At 41.9% G+C, this 12,500-nt stretch overlaps 1 protein-coding gene across 2 annotated transcripts in view; it reads right to left on the bottom strand.

The window, feature by feature from the left end:
• pdgfc (platelet derived growth factor c) overlaps positions 1–12,500 on the bottom strand; it is a 153,631-nt gene that overhangs the window by 87,101 nt on the left and 54,030 nt on the right. The window lies entirely within an intron of this gene.

Raw genomic sequence — 12,500 nt, 5'->3', positions numbered from 1 at the left:
TGATTGAACAAAACATGCATGTATTGTATAACATAATGTCCTAGGGTTGTCATCTGATGAAGATCATCAAAGGTTAGTGCTGCATTTAGCTGTCTTCTGGGTTTTTGTGACATTATATGCTAGCTTGAAAAATGGGTGTCTGATTATTTCTGGCTGGGTACTCTGCTGACATAATCTAATGTTTTGCTTTCGCTGTAAAGCCTTTTTGAAATCGGACAGTGTGGTTAGATAAAGGAGATTCTTGTCTTTAAAATGCTGTGAAATAGTCATATGTTTGAAAAATTGAAGTTTTTGTATTTTTGAGGAATTTGTAATTCGCGCCATGCCTATCATTGGATATTGGAGCAGGTGTTCCGCTAGCGGGAACGTCTAGATGTAAGAGGTTAAATAGCTGTAAAATAGTCATATGTTTGAGAACTTGAAGTAATAGGATTTTTTTGGTATTTGAAAATCCCGCCACAGGATTCAACTGGCTGTTACGTAGGTGGGACGAATTCGTCCCGCCTGCCCTAGAGAGGTTCAAGGGAGTGCTCCTAATCTCAGTTTGTTACCTGTATAAAAGACACCTGTCCACAGAAGCAAATAGATTCCAAACTCTCCACCATGGCCAAGACCAAAGAGCTCTCCAAGGATGTCAGGGACAAGATTGTAGACCTACACAAGGCTGGAATGGGCTACAAGACCATCGCCAAGCAGAGAAGGTGACAACAGTTGGTGCGATTATTTGCAAATGGAAGAAACAGAAAAGAACTGTCAATCTCCCTCGGCCTGGGGCTCCATGCAAGATCTCACCTCGTGGAGTTGCAATGATCATGAGAACGGTGAGGAATCAGCCCAGAACTACACGAGAGGATCTTGTCAATGATCTCAAGGCAGCTGGGACCATAGTCACCAAGAAAACAATTGGTAACACACTACGCTGTGAAGGACTGAAATCCTACAGCGCCCGCAAGGTCCCCCTGCTCAAGAAAGCACATATACATGCCCGTCTTAAGTTTGTCAATGAACATCTGAATGATTCAGAGGACAACTGGGTGAAAGTGTTGTGGTCAGATGAGACCAAAATGGAGCTCTTTGGCATCAACTCAACTCGTCGTGTTTGGAGGAGGAGAAATGCTGCCTATGACCCCAAGAACACCATCCCCACGTCAAAAATGGAGGTGGAAACATTATGCTTTGGGGGTGTTTTTCTGCTAAGGGGACAGGACAACTTCACCGCATCAAAAGGACGATGGACGGGGCCATGTACCGTCAAATCTTGGGTGAGAACCTCCTTCCCTCAGCCAGGGCATTGAAATGGGTCGTGGATGGGTATTCCAGCATGACAATGACCCAAAACACACGGCCCAGGCAACAAAGGAGTGGCTCAAAAAGAAGCACATTAAGGTCCTGGAGTGGCCTAGCCAGTCTCCAGACCTTAATCCCTTAGAAAATCTGTGGAGGGAGCTGAAGGTTCGAGTTACCAAACATCAGCCTCTAAACCTTAATGACTTGGAGAAGATCTGCAAAGAGAAGTGGGACAAAATTCCTCCTGAGATGTGTGCAAACTTGGTGGCCAACTACAAGAAAAGTCTGACCTCTGCTTGCCAACAAGGGTTTTGCCACCAAGTACTAAGTCATGTTTTGCAGAGGGGTCAAATACTTATTTCCCTCATGAAAATGCAAATCAATTTATAACATTTTTGACATGCGTTGTTCTGGATTGTTTTTCTTATTCTGTCTCTCACTGTTCAAATAAACCTACCATTGAAATTATAGACTGATCATTTTTTTGTCAGTGGGCAAACGTACAAAATCAGCAGGGGATCAAACTCTTGGCATTCTCTCAACCAGCTTCATGAGGTAGTCACTTGGAACACATTTCAATTAACAGGTGTGCCTTGTTATAAGTGGATTTCTGGAATTTCTTTCCTTCTTAATGCACTTGATCCAATCAGTTGTGTTGTGACAAGGTAGGTTTTTCACAATAAATATTTTGCATCTTCAAAGTGGTAGGCATGTTGTGTAAATCAAATGATACACACACCCCACCCCAAAAATAATATATTTTAAATCCAGGTTGTAAGGCAACAAAATAGGAAAGATCCCAAGGGGGGTGAATACTTTCGCAAGCCACTGTATTACTGAGTACCACTCTCCATATTTTCAAGCGGTGGCTGCATTATGTTGTCGTTAATGACTGGGGAGTTCTTCAGGATAGAAAAAAACGGAATGGAGCTAAGCACAGGCAAAATCCTAGATGAAAATCTGGTTCAGTTTGTTTTCCACCAGACATGATGAATTCACCTTTCAGCAGGACAATAACCTAAAACACAAGACCAAATCTACACTGGAGTGTATTACCAAGAAGACAGTGAATGTTTCTGAGTGGCCAAGTTACATTTGATTTGAAGAGCTTGAATAATTTTGAAAAGAATAATGGGCAAATATTGCACAATCCACGTGTGGAAAGCTCTTAGACTTACCCAGAAAGACTCACAGCTGTAGTCACTGTCAAAGGTGCTTTTACAAACTATTAACTCAACGGTGTGAATACTTATGTAAATGAGATATTTCTGTATTTTATGTTCAATAAATTTGCAACAATTTATAAAAACATGTTTTCATTGTGAGTATTGTGTGTAGATGGGTGAGACAAAATATTAAATGTAATACATTTTGAATTCAGGCTGTAAGAAGGGGTATGAATTGTTTCTGATGGCACTGTAGCTGGCAAACATAAGTAGTGAATTTCAAGTGTAAATTGATCACCTATCTTGCTCTGCACAACATTGGATCGTCACTTCCCAAACCTTCCATTTACTCCGTGTGCTCTTTAAGTGACAATGCCAGAGAAGTCGGTATTTGGAGGATATATTTGCACGCGTGTTAGGCCCAAGGCGAATTAGAGGGCCGGCAAACCATGCCAATATATCCTCCAAACACTGGCTACGGGTTACCAACATATTCAAATAATGACTGACATATTTTCATTAAAAACATTATTTAGATTAATTTATTCATACTATTTAATCCTTCCACAAGATATAGTTACGACACAAATCTAGGGTTGCTACCCAAGCCTGCTGGCAGTGTGGTTGCCAGACCCAGTCGTTCAGTCTTTGTTCTGTATCTACGGACGCGACCCAGTCGTTCGTTCTAAATGTTCCAATGCCATACTGGCTGGCAAAGTTGTTATCCCTTTGCTTTCTAGTTAGCCAACTACGGCTAACTTACAGTCACATCAACGGTGCAGCCAGAATAACAGCAAAGTAGCGGTTACAATGAGCTAATGAGGCACGATTTCGCCTGGCAAAGAAAATGTGCTCACTTGTCAGGACACTGTTGTTCAGAGGAGCTAGCGAACAACACAGCTAACATAATCACTTCAAACTGTAGCTGGAAAGACTGCAAACTAACTGCACTTAGTTGTTTTTAACCTTTTTTTCAATTTTACATTTCTTTGTATATATCCATCAAAATGATGTCAGCTGATTTATGATTTCGACTGGCTGAGAAACGCTGCCTGCTAGTCTGTCTCGTCCATTACTATGGGAGAGCTGGAGATCACATTTGAATACTGAAACAATGTTGCAAATGTCAGTGAGACAGGCAGCAAGGTTTATACACATTTCTGCTGTTGAAAACTAAATGTTAGTCTTAAAAAAAAATGTGAGATAACATCTAGAAGCATTTATAGTGGAGACAAAGTTTATAAATTGCCTGGCTGTGCTGATGAGACAGTGGATTGCAAAGTCAGATGGAACAGAGTAAATATGCATTTAAACGTCAGATTTAGCCGGTGGAATAGACACTGGCATTCAGGATTAAACCCACCCGTTGTATAATTGTAAATAAACATACCATGTGACTGGCTCAATCAGCTGCTGAAGAATGCAACCTGCTTGATCTATTAACCTAGTGCACAAGTCGACTGCAGGTATTAACATTTACAAAAGAACAAATATTCACATTTACAAAAGAACATGCTAAAAACAGTTTAAACGGTATTGACGGTTGAGCTGGGACGAAAAACCGAACAGTATCGATACCGAACAAACTGTCCACTTATCATGAACGTGTTGCTGATATTGTTCATTACGATAAATAACCTATAGGGCCCTACTAGAGAAATTTGAAGTTTAAAAAGCATTACATTTACAAAAATGGGTGATTGTTGATGGCGCAATTGAAAGCTACAACATTTAACGCAGTAGTAGTAGCAGCTTTAAGGGTAATTGGTGGAATTGAAAATAATACTGTGGGTATTTCAAAATACCCCGGTATACCGCCCAAGCCTACTATGTACTATACAGGTTGTCAGCTCTATGATCCATGCTGGGTGACAGGTCACATATACCATCAATTACACCTCAGGATTTTTGTTCCACTTCGTCAAGTTCGATCCCTACTGACTGTTTGAATGCTGAGCCATTGTAGAAGACATTATTGAATACCCTTAACTTTTTATCCCTAACCTCACAGTCCACCGACCCCATTCCTGCTTTACTTTAACCCTAATCCACCAATTAGTCCCTACAGTACACTACACATCATAGCCTCATGCATATGGACTTCAATTAACCAATGATTTGAACTCACACAACCTCCGCAAAAAAAGTACAGTCCTCTCACTGTCAACTGCGTTTATTTTCCGCAAACTTAACATGTGTAAATATTTGTATGAACATAAGATTCAAACAGACAAATTGAAGAAGTTCCACAGACATGCGACTAACAGAAATTGAATAATGTGTCCCTGAACAAAGGGGCGGGGTCAAAATCAAAAGTAACAGTGAGTAACAGGATTTGTCAGTTCTTGCTGTGAGATGTTACCCCACTCTTCCACCATGGCACCTGCAAGTTCACGGACATTTCTGGGGGGAATGGCCCTAGCCCTCACCCTCCGATCCAACAGGTCCCAGACGTGCTCAATGGGATTGAGATCTGGGCTCTTCGCTGGCCATGGCAGAACAATGACATTCCTGTCTTGCAGGAAATCAGCCATACTGCTCGTTCTGTGCGTGGTGGCATTGCCATGCATGTCAGAATGAGCATTCAGGAAGGGTACCACATGAGGGAGGAGGATATCTTCCCTGTAACGCACAGCGTTGAGATTGCCTGCAATGACAACAAGCTCAGTCCGATGATGCTGTGACACACCGCCCCAGACCATGACGGACCCACCACCTCCAAATCAATCCCGCTCCGGAGTACAGGCCTCAGTGTAATGCTCATTCCTTCAACAATAACGCGAATCCGACCATCACACCTGGTGAGACAAAACCGCAACTCGTCAGTGAAGAGCACTTTTTGCCAGTCCTGTCTGGTCCAGATACAGTGGGTTTGTACCCATAGGCGACGTTGTTGCCGGTGATGTCTGGTGAGGACCTGCCTTACAACAGGCCTACAAGCCCTCAGTCCAGCCTCTCTCAGCCTATTGCGGACAGTCTGAGCACTGATGGAGGGATTGTGCGTTCCTGGTGTAACTCAGGCAGTTGTTGTTGCCATCCTGAACCTGCCCCGCATGTGTGATGTTCGGATGTACCGATCCTATGCAGGTGTTTCTATATGTGGTCTGCCACTGCGAGAAAGATCAGCTGTCCGTCCTGTCTCCCTGTAGCGCTGTCTTAGGCGTCTCACAGTACAGACAAGCAATTTATTGCCCTGGCCACATCTGCAGTCCTCATGCCTCCTTGCAGCATGCCTAAGGCACGTTCACGCAGATGAGCAGGGACCCTGGGCATCTTTCTTTTGGTGTTTTTCAGAGTCAGTAGAAAGGCCTCTTTAGTGTCCTAAGTTTTTGTAACTGTGACCTTATTTGCCTACCGTCTGTAAGCTGTTAGTGTCTTAACGACCGTTCCACAGGTGCATGTTCATTAATTGTTTACGGTTCATTGAACAAGCATGGAAACGTGTTAAAACCCTATACAATGAAGTTATTTGGACTTTTACTAATTATCTTTGAAAGACAGGGTCCTGAAAAAGGGACGTTTCTTATTTTGCTGAGTTTACATACATCGTTTACTGTGACTAATGTCTGAGGAGTATTTAGGTGATGTTGTGAAACGTCTCATTTTGTAAATTTCTATTTCTGTGTACTTTAGGCTGTAAATGACAAGTGTTTTTTTGCATTCAGTTCCCTTTTTATTAACAGACTCCACAGGTCATTAAAGGGGCAGATCACACAAAAACATGTTTTATTTATATTTCCACACTATGAGGTTGGAATAATAATGTGAAATTGTGACAATTATGATATTACACTTATTGTAAAAAATAAGGCCTGAAATTTCTGCTTGTTTGGCTGGGTGGGATTTTTTGACCGCCTGGTGACGTCACAACTTCACAGTATTATTCCAACCTCAGTGTGGAAATAAAACATGTTTTTGTCTGATCTGCCCCTTTAATGACCTGTGGCATCTGTTAAAACAAGGGAACTGAATGCAGAAAAACACTGGTCATTTACAGCCTCCAGTACTCAGAAACAGAAATGTACAAAATGAGACATTTCACTTAAATGAATAGACCAATAACAAAGAGTTTGCCCTCCTCTCTGCCAATAACACCTAGTTTTCAGGTTACACATCCCTCCCTTTAGGCTCCTCTCTCAGATCACTCCCAGACAGTCCTAGCAAAATTCTTGCTTGAGAAATTGTATTTTGCTAAGAAACAATTTTTTCTCCATTTTGGACCATTTTTCATTTAAAAAACAATTACAGTAAGATACTTAATTTTTACACAGAAATCATTTGGTATTGAGATAAACATGGCTGCATTGGACCATTAAACTTCTGACTTTACAAACTACTCAAAGGGCCTGCAGCCTTTTTTACTTAACTGTGGCTGCTTGTTTCTCTCCAAAAACAAGCCATTGCATAAGGCAAACAGTCTCAAGAAAAAAATATTGCAAAAGCAGAATTATAACAGCAGCAGACAGTTTTAAAAGCTTTGAGTTGATCTTTAAAGATTAATATTCATGTGCGGTTGCAATTATGGAAAAATTTCTAATTTCATCCTAGATGGATGCCTGAGAAACAGAGGTTCTCTCTAAAGCACCTTTAAAAAAGGTGCAACATGCAGAAAATCGCTCCGCAATTTCCTGGTTGCTAAAATTCTAATAGTTTGCCGAATAAAGTTTGTGAAATTAGGAGAGAATCACTGTACCATCTAAACCGCTGTGAACTATAATTGTCAAAACTGAAAATATTGTATTTTCAGCTGTTTGAAGCTAGTGTACAAAACCAGAAGTACATTTGTGAATTTGGTCGGGTCTAATCTAATCTCTAATCTATTTCAACTGAACAAACCTAAAATTCCTGTGAAATAATTATGGTGGATGTGTTGTGAAGTAGCGCTCACCTGTCCAGTTCCTTCACATCAATGCAGAGGATACAAGGTGAGGAAGCCTCAAGGAGAGGACTACTGAGACACACCCATAGTACATTATAACTTAAAGGAAGAGGGTAAATATTACGGAACTATTTTCATTGACTGAAGTACTTTTTTTCCTTCTTTAAGCCAACTATTATTCCCTCAATATTTGTTCTTTAATCATGTCAGGTTTGTGCCAATACCGCCTTTCTCCTCACGTCTGCCTTTTTTTACACGCCGGAAGGTAAGATCTATCACAGGTGTGAGGTGTTGAATGTACAGTACATTAACATTTCTGACACACCCTGACTGCTCAACAGTTCCTCTAGCTACTTGAACTTTGTGGGTGCAATCAAGATGATAGATTGCAATACAATCAGTAAATTGTGCAATCCTCTTGATTAGTAATTTATAATCTTGAGGAAGTTAGTTTAGTGAGACTAAGAAATCACAGAAGTAGATTACAATTATATTTTAGGAAACTATTGCAAAACATCCATGTCATGCCTTAAAATGTAATAAAAATAATATTGAGGCGTTTGAATTTAGCACCTCCTGTCACACTTTCTGAGATATTGAGGGATCCGTCTTTGAATCGAGAAAACAAGAAGAAAATAAACAGCCTTGTATAACTGATTCATTTCACAGTTTCACACCTTTGACATTATACCGGATACTGCTGTCTTGCTAAGGTAAAACTCATGCTTAGTACAATCATGTCACCAAGAACATTGGACAGACTACAAACAAATCCCTTTCGAATACAGCTTCAAAATGTCTTCTTAAACTGATTACAATCAATATTACATTAAAAGTTATTACTTAGCCCACTTCTAACCAATTATTGCAGTATTTGCATGATTACAGTACATCAGGGTTATGATTAGCGCTGGTATGGTGATCATATTACCACCACATCGGCAGTCACGAGTCATGACCGCAGTCAAATTTCACGAGAACGTTTAGTCAAGGTAACTAGGCTTCTCCAAGCTATGCTGCTGCTGCTGGTCATTAGTAGCCTACCAACTTGCTAACTGCCTGGTACTCCACACTCCATTGTCCCTGTAATCACTCTGATACCAATGAAAATGTATTCGAATATCAAATCAAAAACACTTCATGAGAGCCCATAAGCTCATGTTGAACAACATTTCTATAGGCTATGCAATTGTGTGAGAAAACTGTTTTGATGCCTCTATCAAAAGAGGATCCAATCAGCTTTCTATAGGCTTGGCCTACTATATTTATTCCTCAACGTTCCTAATATTAAGCACACAAATTCGCTTTACAACAGGAGTATAGCCTACCTGGCTGGCATGGAAATTACCATGGGAAAAGCGTCCTCAATTCGCTATTTAAGTACACAGATGATATGTATGATTTGCCCCTGCTCCGAGACAGGTGCATAATAATGGTCCATTCAAAAATGTAAACTAATTTCACACATACAGTACCACTCAAAAGTTTGGACACACCTCATTCAAGGGTTTCTTTATTTTTACCATTTTCTACATTACAAAATAATAAGACAAAAACTATGAAATAACACATATGGAATCATGTAGTAATTTCTTTTTTTTAAGCGTTAAACAAATCAAAAATATATATCATGTTTGAAAATGTTCAAAGTAGCCACCCTTTGCCTTGACAGCTTGCACAATCTTGGCATTCTCTCAACCAGCTTCACCTGGAATGCTTTTCCAACAGTCTTGGAGTTCCCACATATGCTAAGCACTTGTTGGCTGCAGCACTCAATCACTCACTCTCCTTATTGGTCAAATAGCCCTTACACAGCCTGGAGGTGTGTTGGGTCATTGTCCTGTTGATAAACAAATGATAGTACCTCTAAGCCCAAACCAGATGGGATGGCGTATCGCTGCAGAATGCTGTGGTAGCCATGCTGATTAAGTGTGCCTTGAATTCTAATTAAAACCACTGACAGTGTCACCAGCAAAGCACCCCCCACAATAACACTCTTCCTCCTCCATGCTTCACGGTGGGAACCACACAACCATTCACCTATTCTGCGTCTCACAAAGACACGGGGGATCAGGGGTGGTTTGCCGGGTATTGGGATGACAACACAACTAGGGAAGAGGAAGGCTTTTAGCGGGTGGAATAGTAGGGACCAATTGGAGGTTTATTTAGTAGCAATGCAAATATCATGGAACAGCTATATATACACTCAATCATCATGTTACTTTTTAATGGTACGTTTACAAACATATTTTCATAAATAGAATTTAAAGTTGTGTCTCATTATGATAAGTGGAGAAATAAGTATAGCCAGTTACAATTATAATGGCCTAGCAGATAATAAGAATAGACGATCAGTATTTAACTGGTTAAAAGAGAAGGAATATAATATCTATTGTTTACAGGAAACCCATTCAACAATTTTAGATGAAGTTTTGTGGAAAAAGAACTGGGGGGGCGAAATATATTTCTCCCATGGGCAAAGAAATTCAAAAGGGGTGATGGTTTTAGGCTCCCTGCTGTTGGCTGGGCTCCCTGCCTGTGCCATTAAACCCCTACGCCGCAGCCCGTCTGGTGTTCAACCTTCCCAAGTTCTCTCACGTCACCCCGCTCCTCCGCTCTCTCCACTGGCTTCCAGTTGAAGCTCGCATCCGCTACAAGACCATGGTGCTTGCCTACGGAGCCGTGAGGGGAACGGCACCTCCGTACCTTCAGGCTCTGATCAGTCCCTACACCCAAACGAGGGCACTGCGCTCATCCACCTCTGGCCTGCTGGCCCCCCTACCTCTGAGGAAGCACAGTTCCCGCTCAGTCCAGTCAAAACTGTTCGCTGCTCTGGCACCCCTATGGTGGAACAAGCTCCCTCACGACGCCAGGACAGCGGAGTCAATCACCACCTTCCGGAGACACCTGAAACCCCACCTCTTTAAGGAATACCTGGGATAGGACAAAGTAATCCTTCTAACCCCCCCCCCTAAAAGATTTAGATGTACTATTGTAAAGTGGTTGTTCCACTGGATATCATAAGGTGAATGCACAAATTTGTAAGTCGCTCTGGATAAGAGCGTCTGCTAAATGACTTAAATGTAAAAAAATGTTTTAATTAACCGTCATTTTGATTCAAATGTGCAAATTGTCCAAACAGATTATCAAGGTAGATGGATCATTTTAAATATGTTATTGGACAATAAACAGATATGGCTTATTAACCTATACGGTCCGAATAATGATGATCCAAGCTTCTTTGAAAATATATATAAGAATTTATCAACTCTACAAGCAACACTTGACTATTATTATGGTGGGAGATTTTAAATACGGTCTTAAATACCTCTATGGACCGGAAAGGAAATCACAATACAAACTATCACCCTCAGGCACTTAAGGAAATCATGAATGTCATGGATATATTGGAATTAGTGTATATATGGAGACTTAAATACCCTAACCTAGTGAGATATACATGGCGGAGGCTTAATCAAGCTAGTCGTCTTGACTACTTTCTTATGCCATTCTCTCTGGCACCAAAAGTTAAAGAAAGTGTTGAATTTCCATGTGGGCGAGGATATTGGAAATTTAATCAAAGCCTACTAGATGATAAATTGTTTAGAACTAGGACAGAAGAATTTATAACTGACTTTTTCAGACATAACATAGGTACAGCAGATACCCTTATTGTATGGGACACTTTTAAGTGTGCCTTTAGAGGCCATGCAATTCAGTACTCATCTATAAAACAAAACCAATTTAGATCAAAAGAGTCCATATTAACAAAGGAAATTGAAGGACTAACAGTAGCGTTAGATAGCAATAAAAACGGTACCATAAAGGCACAGAATAAGTTAGAGGAAAAACAAAAATAAATGGAGGAACTTATTCAAGAAAGATCCAGTGTATATACACTGCTCAAAAAAATAAAGGGAACACTTAAACAACACAATGTAACTCCAAGTCAATCACACTTCTGTGAAATCAAACTGTCCACTTAGGAAGCAACACTGATTGATAATAAATTTCACATGCTGTTGTGCAAATGGAATAGACAACAGGTGGAAATTATAGGCAATTAGCAAGACACCCCCAATAAAGGAGTGGTTCGGCAGGTGGTGACCACAGACCACTTCTCAGTTCTTATGCCTCCTGGCTGATGTTTTGGTCACTTTTGAATGCTGGCGGTGCTTTCACTCTAGTGGTAGCATGAGACGGAGTCTACAACCCACACAAGTGGCTCAGGTAGTGCAGCTCATCCAGGATGGCACATCAATGCGAGCTGTGGCAAGAAGGTTTGCTGTGTCTGTCAGCGTAGTGTCCAGAGCATTGAGGCACTAGCAGGAGACAGGCCAGTACATCAGGAGACGTGGAGGAGGCCGTAGGAGGGCAACAACCCAGCAGCAGGACCGCTACCTCCGCCTTTGTGCAAGGAGGAGCAGGAGGAGCACTGCCAGAGCCCTGCAAAATGACCTCCATCAGGTCACAAATGTGCATGTGTGTGCTCAAATGGTCAGAAACAGACTCCATGAGGGTGGTATGAGGGCCCGAAATCCACAGGTGGGGGTTGTGCTTACAGCCCAACACTGTGCAGGACGTTTGGCAGACGTGACAGAGTCTGGAGATGCCGTGGAGAACTTTCTGCTGCCTGCAACACCCTCCAGCATGACCGGTTTGGCAGTGGGTCAGTCATGGTGTGGGGTGGCATTTCTTTGGGGGGCCGCACAGCCCTCCATGTGCTCGCCAGAGGTAGCCTGACTGCCATTAGGTACCGAGATGAGATCCTCAGACCCCTTGTGAGACCATATGCTGGTGCGGTTGGCCCTGGGTTCCTCCTAATGCAAGACAATGCTAGACCTCATGTGGCTGGAGTGTGTCAGCAGTTCCTGCAAGAGGAAGGCATTGATGCTATGGACTGGCCCGCCCGTTCCCCAGACCTGAATCCAATTGAGCACATCTGGGACATCATGTCTCGCTCCATCCACCAACGCCACGCTGCACCAGACTGTCCAGGAGTTGGCGGATGCTTTAGTCCAGGTCTGGGAGGAGATCCCTCAGGAGACCATCTGCCACCTCATCAGGAGCATGCCCAGGCGTTGTAGGGAGGCCATACAGGCACGTGGAGGACACACACACTACTGAGCCTCATTTTGACTTGTTTTAAGGGCATTACATCAAAGTTG

This window comes from Salmo salar, chromosome ssa09 (assembly GCF_905237065.1).
Source record: "Salmo salar chromosome ssa09, Ssal_v3.1, whole genome shotgun sequence".
Lineage (NCBI taxonomy): Eukaryota > Metazoa > Chordata > Actinopteri > Salmoniformes > Salmonidae > Salmo > Salmo salar.
This window is presented reverse-complemented; position numbering and strand designations above follow the sequence as displayed.